The sequence below is a fragment of the Cottoperca gobio genome, chromosome 6 (assembly GCF_900634415.1).
Source record: "Cottoperca gobio chromosome 6, fCotGob3.1, whole genome shotgun sequence".
NCBI classification, from domain to species: Eukaryota; Metazoa; Chordata; class Actinopteri; order Perciformes; family Bovichtidae; genus Cottoperca; species Cottoperca gobio.
The window spans coordinates 3,571,433-3,580,175 of NC_041360.1; the positions used below are offsets into that span (position 1 = coordinate 3,571,433).

At 42.4% G+C, this 8,743-nt stretch overlaps 1 protein-coding gene across 1 annotated transcript in view; it reads right to left on the reverse strand.

Annotated features, from left to right (window-relative positions):
- Positions 1-8,743, reverse strand: part of agbl1 (AGBL carboxypeptidase 1) — a 130,766-nt gene that overhangs the window by 80,849 nt on the left and 41,174 nt on the right. The gene's annotated exons all lie outside the window — the stretch shown is intronic.

The following is an 8,743-nucleotide window of genomic DNA, read 5'->3' on the forward strand; positions in this document are numbered from 1 at the left end:
ATTATTCCATCGATCAATCAAACTACAAAATCAATAAATCAATCAACCAATTATGCAATCAATCATTCAATAAACCAATCAAACCCTTAGAGACCCACATAGACCCATGTTTGTCTTCTTTAGGGGGTGACAGGTGATATTTAGGGGGAGATAGCAGGTCAACAGTATATGCCACATAAAAGTGATGTACATCATCTGAAAGCAGTGAGCTTACAGCCCTCTGTGCTACAGGCTACATGCTATTAGCAGAACACATCGCACATGTTGGGCGGTCGAGTTGCATTGTGGGTACTGTAGGCGCCAGGTTTTTGACAAGAATTAAGGTGTGGAATAAAAACAGCTGTATCGGTTCTGCTGCATTGATTTTGATATTTCTTTTAAAACTGTCCATCGTGGGTCCAACAATGTTGTCGGACTGCAGTGCTAAACCTTTGGAGTACTCCTTTAATGTGAGCCAGGGAACGCTCCAGACCACTGTGGTTTTGGTAGGTGGAGTTGATAAAGTAGCTTTGAGATCTCTTAATTAAAGATTTCTTTAAAGACGTTAAAGAGCAGAAACCAATCGATGATCAGTGTGGAATTAGCCCTCATGACATTAAGTTTGTGATCCTCATGAACACATGGATTGAGAATCCATAGACCCATACGAGTGAATGGCATGAACGGGATGCAGCAGACAAATGGTTTATCCCATTACCTTATTCCGAATCTTTGTTTCCCTCACTTGCGTCTCTTCCTCGTGTCTTAGCTCCACCCTTGTGGGATAAGAGGGAGGTATGCAAGGATGAGATGCAGGGAGGAATCCTCAGTTTGAGGAGCATCCTCGTTCCCTTGGGAGTGTGATGTAATGTGATGAACTCAAACTTGTTTGTTGTTTTTCACTCGAACTGGTTTGAATCACTGCATTCCAAACTGAAATCCGTGATTGCACAAGGATTCATGGGTAACGGACTATCATCAATGTTTTGTAAATTATATGGATTGTTATTTTTAATGAATAGGCCGATTTATCTTTGCTTATCATATGTTAGATTCATGTTACTGTAATGTGTATTTTCAGACACATTTCAATTTTTGAACAAAAAACTTTCAAATAATAATAATAATTGGGTGGCTCCCCTGCAATAACTCAGAGGACCATGTAGGGGTCACGGACCCCCTGATCAAGACACATGATCTAATCCAGGGGTTCCCAAACTTTCTGTGGCTAAGGCACACCAAAGACCAAGCCAGAATCTCAAGGCACACCTGTGTTCATATCTGGGCAAAATCCCCTCTATAACACATTTATTTAGCTTTTTTTTTAATGATAAGCATATAAGACCTATTGTTTCTATATTGTGAAATAAGTGTGTAGGACAAAGTACCGATAAAGTACAGTGTTTCCCTGCGCTGCAGTGTGCATTGTTCCTTCTTAAATTAATAAAAATAACATAAATAGGGCTGATGCACAGCTCTGAGACGTCAAGCTGTCAGAACGAGTGTTATGACAAGCCTGTCGTGGGAAAAAGTGAACAACGTGCTTAATTACTGACTACAACTCTGTAAAGTGAATGAAACTATAGGAATCAGCAAAGTGATTCATGGGCTGCATTCACACTTGTAGCTTGATATATTTTGTTCGGACCAAGGATCTGTTCTGGTTCATGTCCACGCTGCTTTTTACAAAGAAAACAAGAGGTTTAAACATGAAGGTAACTCATTCAGTGGACAGTTGTGAGGATGTCAACCTGCATCATCAGAGAAAATAGCACTGAACATTGATCTAAACTAAAATTTCAGAATGGACAAAATGTATTTGTCTAAAAGTTGTAACAGAGGAATTCTTATCTGTGAGTCCAAAAACCACCGGTAACGCTTTTGCGTATTTTGTAGGTAAGATTAACTTCAACAATATACCTGGTATGCTGAAATACTTGTAAATGTGAAGATGTGAGGTGTAAATACGGCTTCAGACATCTTTAAAGCTTTTCAAAACTGAGTTAAAAGCTGCTTTTGATTAAGAGTAGTAATACAATGTTCAGCTATTGTTGTAAGGTCTACAACACTGCAGTGTAGTGTGTGAGAGGCCAAACACACAAAAGTGTTGTTGGTTTAATTATGCTCCCGGAATAGTCGCCAGGAAGAAAAATACTTTGAATCTACCAATATGACTTGATATTAGCGTAATTGTTGGCTTTATGTTCACTCCAAACATTGCATTACAGATCAAAGTGAACTATTGAGAGCAGGTTCATTTCAATGTTCTAGTTTATGAGTGAACACAGTCCCCTTGATGTTCTGTACAAATTGGCACTTTGACATGAAGCGCAGCACAATATTGCATAAATTATAAAAGAAAGCTCAGAGCCCTTCAAATGTCTCGCTGCTTCTGAAGTGGTGACTCTAAACTGTAACCACACAAAATGTGTCCAAGAGGATCGAAAGAAAAACTGTGTATACAAGAAGAAAAGCTAAAGTTTAGACAGAAAGAGAGAAGAAGGAAGCATCGCTGTTGGCTCACTACTTTCTCAGTTGATCTGAGTTGATGTGCAGTCTCATGGGCTCACACACAGGCAGGATGCTTCTTCTTCTTCTCTGAGGAAGTCCTGCTGCTGTAGGAGCTCCCACTTACATGAATTGAAGAGTAGGTGCAGGTGCATACAGTAGGTGTACGTGCATCAAGCACTCTGATTGGAAAGGTAAGGACTGCGGCAAATGGCAAATCTCACAATATCCTGCATTGCTCTGTATGTTTTGTATGCGTATCAAAGCCTGATATATCCTCTTCCTCTGTGCCATAGAGCTCCATCAGTGAGCCACACTGTTGCACTGGGTGACATGTTCCTTCATTACCATCAACACACGCACACACTTTACTGTGTTTGGTCCACATTAACAAATGCTTTTCACAGCTTTTCCTGCAATGACATGTCAAACTGTCTGCTGTGTAAAAAGTCTATACATCTTCACAGCTCGTCCAGAATGTGATGAGATGATATCCTGGGTATGTCGACAATCCAGATCAATATTCAGGATCCCTGACAATAACCCTCGGACCTTTCCTCTAGTACCACTTTTAGGACAAGTTTACCTCTACACATGAAACATGGATGGATTACCAAGCATGGCTCCTGGGCACACAGCCAGGAAACCAAAGAGTCAGGTGACTGTTTTAGAAACTCCATGCGCTTTACTCTAGCACCACACACAGGACAAACTTGAGCTGCACTACTGATGACATCTAGGAACATCAAAAGTGTCAGAGTGTCACTACAACTTTCATGTTGTTTGTTGTGATGAACCTCGCAGCTTCCAGGGGCCACGAACGGACTTTAGGCTGCTAGTTTTAACAATACAATATCCAATTTTGGCCCTAACCTTGAAATAACCCTTTTTTCTGTCTTTGTTCCATAAGAAAGATTTTGAGCTGGAGAGAGCAGCGACCGCTGTCCCCTGAGAAGATAAATACCAGGGGCTCTACATGAGAACATACCACACTGTCTGTCTAGGGCTGAGAATGTCTGAGCCTCTGCACACAGGAGGACATAGCATGTGTGAACATGCTGGAGGGGGCCAGAGAGGGAGAGAGAGGTGTGGGGATGCATTTGTGACGTAAAAAATAAAAAATAAAAACAACAAACACACACACACTCAGATCCATCAGGTACTCAGCCTGTAAATGCCACAGGACTGGAAACAAAGTGCAAAAGTGACCTCTGTAGGAACAACTAAAGCATTACAACACAGAGTTCTGCTCTGATATCTGAGAGGAGATTTATATATAAAGGAAAAATATTATTTTCATTTATATACAACAATAACTTTTTTTGTGGAGTCATTTAGGCCTATATATAAATCGCAAAATACATGTGTGAATCCTTCTGCTTGCATTCATTAATATAGAGATATTGAGACCTTATTTACATGCAGTTCACTCCTTCTAGCATGTTACAGTCTGTCTGTCATCACTGATGAACCTGGTTATGTTCTCTGATTAACTTTTACTACTTTTCAAATTCCTTAAAATGGACCTTAATTTTCTATTTAAAATATACTTTACAAACTTTTTGTTGAATCTGCATGCTCCCTCGAGGTAAGTGCACACAGCTGATCAGACTTTGTATGTGCACAGTGGAGAACCAGAACAAAACAGATTTGTTATTATATATATACTGTATCTAATCGAATAAACCATAAAAATACATATATATATATATACAGTATATCTCAAAAGTGAGTACACCCTTTAGATTTTTGCAAATATTCTGTTATATCCTTTCAGGGGATAACATTATCCTACTGAAACTTTGATATAACTTAAAGTAGTCAGTGTGCTGCTTGAATAACAGTATAGATTTATTGTCCTTTGAAAATTACTCAGTACACAGCTGTTAATGTCTAAACAGCTGGCAACAAAAGTGAGTACACCCCATAGTGAACATGTCCTAATTGTGCCCAATGATGTTGTTTTCCCGCCCTGGTGTCATGTGACTCGTTAGTGTTACAAGGATTCAGGTGTAAATGATAAGCAGGGCTGTTAAATTTGGTGTTTTGGGCACAATTCTCTCTGAATGCTGGACAACATGGCACCTCATGGCAAGGAACTCTCTGAGCGGCTGAAAAAAAGGATTATTGCGCTTCACAAAGATGGCCTTGGCTATAAGAAGATTGCCAACACCATGAAAATGAGTTGCAGCACAGTGGCTAAGATCATACAGCGGTTTTCCAGGACAGGTTCCACTCGGAACAGGCCTCGCCAGGGTCGACCAAAGAAGTTGAGTCCACGTGCTCAGCGTCATATCCAGAGGTTGGTTTCCAAAAATAGATGTGCGAGTGCTTCCAGCATTGCTGCAGAGGTTGCAGAAGTGGGATGTCAGCCTGTCAGTGCCCAGACCATACGCCGCACACTGCATCAAATCGGTTTGTATGGCCGTCGCCCCAGACAGAAGCCCCTTCTGAAACCGATGCATAAGAAAGCCCGCAAACAGTTTGCTGAAGACAATGAATCCAAGAACATGAGTTACTGGAACCATGTCCTGTGGTCTGATGAGACCAAAATAAACCTGTTTGGGTCAGATGGTGTCCGGCGTGTGTGGCGGCACCCTGGTGAGGAGTACCAAGACAAATGTGTTTTGCCTACAGTCAAGCATGGTGGTGGCAGCATCATGGTCTGGGGCTGCATGAGTGCTGCCGGCACTGGGGAGCTGCATTTCATTGAGGGACACATGAATTCCAATATATACTGTGACATCCTGCAGCAGAGCATGATCCCCTCTCTTCGGAAACTGGGCCGTAGGGCAGTTTTCCAACATGATAATGACCCTAAACACACCTCCAAGATGACAACGGCCTTGCTGAAGAAGCTGAAGGTTAAGGTGATGGACTGGCCAAGTATGTCTCCAGACCTAAACCCAATTGAGCACATGTGGGGCATCCTCAAGAGGAAGGTGGAGGAGTGCAAGGTGTCCAACATCCGTGCGCTCCGTGATGTCGTCGTGGAGGAGTGGAAGAAGATTCCAGAAGCAACCTGTGCAGCTCTGGTGAATTCCATGCCCAGGAGGGTTAAAGCAGTGCTAGATAACAATGGTGGTCACACAAAATATTGACACTTTGGGCACAATTTAGACATGTTCACTATGGGGTGTACTCACTTTTGTTGCCAGCTGTTTAGACATTAACAGCTGTGTACTGAGTAATTTTCAAAGGACAATAAATCTATACTGTTATTCAAGCAGCACACTGACTACTTTAAGTTATATCAAAGTTTCAGTAGGATAATGTTATCCCCTGAAAGGATATAACAGAATATTTGCAAAAATCTAAAGGGTGTACTCACTTTTGAGATATACTGTATATATATATATATGTTTTCATGGTTTATTAGATTACCCATTTCAAAAAGGAAAAAAGAATATACAGTTATTTAACTATTTTACAGCCCACAAATCCCAGAAAAACCGAATTCTGACATGCTTCCTGAAATACTGTTTCCACTCATCAGCAGCATTAGCTTTTTAGTCTAATTATACTACTATGTCTCTACGGACGGCAGTGTCATGGTGCGTTCCAATTACCTCGGAACTTGGAGCTGGGAAGGACGTCACACCCGAGTTGACTACGTTCCAGTAACAATTGTCCATTGGCCATTGTTAGCAATACCAGTTGATCACAACAATGATGAGCCATGTATTTTTTGCATGCTAACTTGTAAACTAAGATGATGATCATGGTTAACATTATATCTGTTTAAAGCAGTGGTCCTCACTATTTTTTACATGAGAGCCACATTGACAGGACAAAGGAGAGCCACTTTTACCGCAAAGTATGAAAAGCTACATCCAGTCATAAAAAGCATGTCTGTTTATCAATCTGTCATGCCACCCAGAACATACAATATGCAATGCAGCCAACCAATGCATTCAATAAAAGCAGGATTAACTTTATAGATCATGTGCATGTGACGTCACGCTTACGTCCCAACCCGTAAATCAGTCATGTTGGATGATATACACAACCAAGACGGCGCCCGTTCGTGTGGGAGTTGCTGCAACGCTTCGCAATTTTCTTTTTTTAAACGTCTAAGATTGAAAGAAAATGCCAATCGTGTGCGCAGTGTATAATTGTGGTCATAACGCTACTCGTGACCCAGAGAAACAGTTCTTTAGATTTCCTAAAATCATCAAAAACAACGATCCACAAAAGAGGGATGAATTACTGTCTACCGAATGCCCTAAGCTGTGGTTTAGCAACATAACTCGTAAGGATTTAGCAGAAGAAAAAGCACAATTCATCCATGTGTGTGGCGTCCACTTTATATCTGGTAAGAGCTCATGCTAAAGCTATGGTTTCAATGTTTACATTAAACATTTGTGCTTATGATATACCCGAACACTGTAAGACTTTACTTCTCCACATCGCTGACTGGTAAATAAGGCACTTTCTTTACATGTGATGGCAGCCATTTGCTCTTTTCTTCTGTGCATGTTTTTGTTTGGCTTATTCTTGAGACTACTTAACTTGCGAAAAGCAAAGCACCAATGTGAGAACATGCTTCGCTTAATCCAGCCATACAATCACAGTGTGCGAGGATAACATCGCCACTCTTCTCACTCACAAACCACGGCTTGAGCGGTGTATCTCTTTAAGAGTGATTTACACTGGCATGGACGAGCACCCTGTCATCTTTCAGTGGTTTGGTAAGAAGACTACCAACCCAGCCAGATACAAAGAAATTATAAGCATCTAAGCTCTTGTATGCCTTCATTTGTGCGTTGGTTGCCCACAACGTTTGTAGCACAAGGTAGTTCACAATATCCGGCTATTCAATCGGTGGTAATGAATCTAAATCCTCAATATAATCCGACGGCTTTAGCGTGCACTGGTCACGGCCGCAAATTTGGACTTTTTCCTCTGAATCTTACCTTTGCAGAGGACTCCAGAAAGTCAAAATACTTTGAAGAAGTCGAAGTTGTATTGCTGTTGTTGTTCGTTTTAGATGCCATTGTTGATTTGTATATCATCCAACATGGCGTCGCACGCATACGTACGCACGTTTTGTCTATTGTGGGATGATGTTGTCCAAATTCATGCGATCTCAAAAGATGCCTCAGTTAATCGTTCAGCTGTATTAGTTGTCCTGTGTTTGATTCATTTCACTTCCAGGTGCGTAAGTTTCGTTGAATTTTGGATGCGTCGTTTGGAAATGCGGCCCCAAATGACTTCTCTTGAAACCAGAGTGGGTTTGTTTGCACATTAAGCACAAAGGGTTCGACTCGTGGAGGACAAATAAAAACTCAACTGTCCACTTGTCTTGTATTTTCCTTTGCTCGTCTTGTACGGCTCGTACCTTTCTTTTTTAATGGGAGCAGCTGTTGTCTGTCCACAAACCCCATCTCCAGCATCTTCCTCTTGATTCCGTGGTGGTTTGATGCTCCAAAGACAAATCTTAATGTTCCTCGTTTGTCACGCTTTGTTTCTGTCCACCTGGTGTGCAACTATTTTAAATAAGAAATCGATCCATTTTACATCCGTAGAAACGCGTGCTAACTAGCATGAAATGCTGAAACGAGTCGACCGGAGTCAAGCTAACGCAAGTATGAAGTGTCAGGTTGGTCATAGTATCCATCCATCCATCCATCCATCGTCTAACGCTTATCCGGGATCGGGTCGCGGGGGCAGCAGCTCCAGAAAGGAACCCCAGTCTTCTCTTCTCCGGGCCACATCCTCCAGCTCCGACTGGGGGATCCTGAGGCGTTCCCAGGCCAGTGAGGAGATATAATCTCTCCACCAAGTCCTGGGTCTTCCCCGGGGTCTCCTCCCAGCTGGAGGTGCCTGGAACACCTCCCTAGGGAGGCGCCCAGGTGGCATCCTTACTAGATGCCCGAACCACCTCAACTGGCTCCTTTCAACGTAAAGGTGCAGCGGCTCTGATCCGAGTCTCTCACGGATGGCTGAGCTTCTCACCCTATCTCTCAGGGAGACGCCAGCCACCCGTCTGAGAAAACCCATTTCGGCCGCTTGTACCCGTGATCTCGTTCTTTCTGTCATGACCCAGCCTTCATGACCATAGGTGAGGGTAGGAACAAAGATCGACCGGTATATTGAGAGCTTTGCCTTCTGGCTCAGCTCTCTTTTCGTTACAACGGTGCGGTACAGTGACTGTAATACCGCCCCCACTGATCCGATTCTCCGGCCAATCTCTCGCTCCATCATCCCCTCACTCGCGAACAAGACCCCGAGGTACTTGAACTCCTTCACTTGG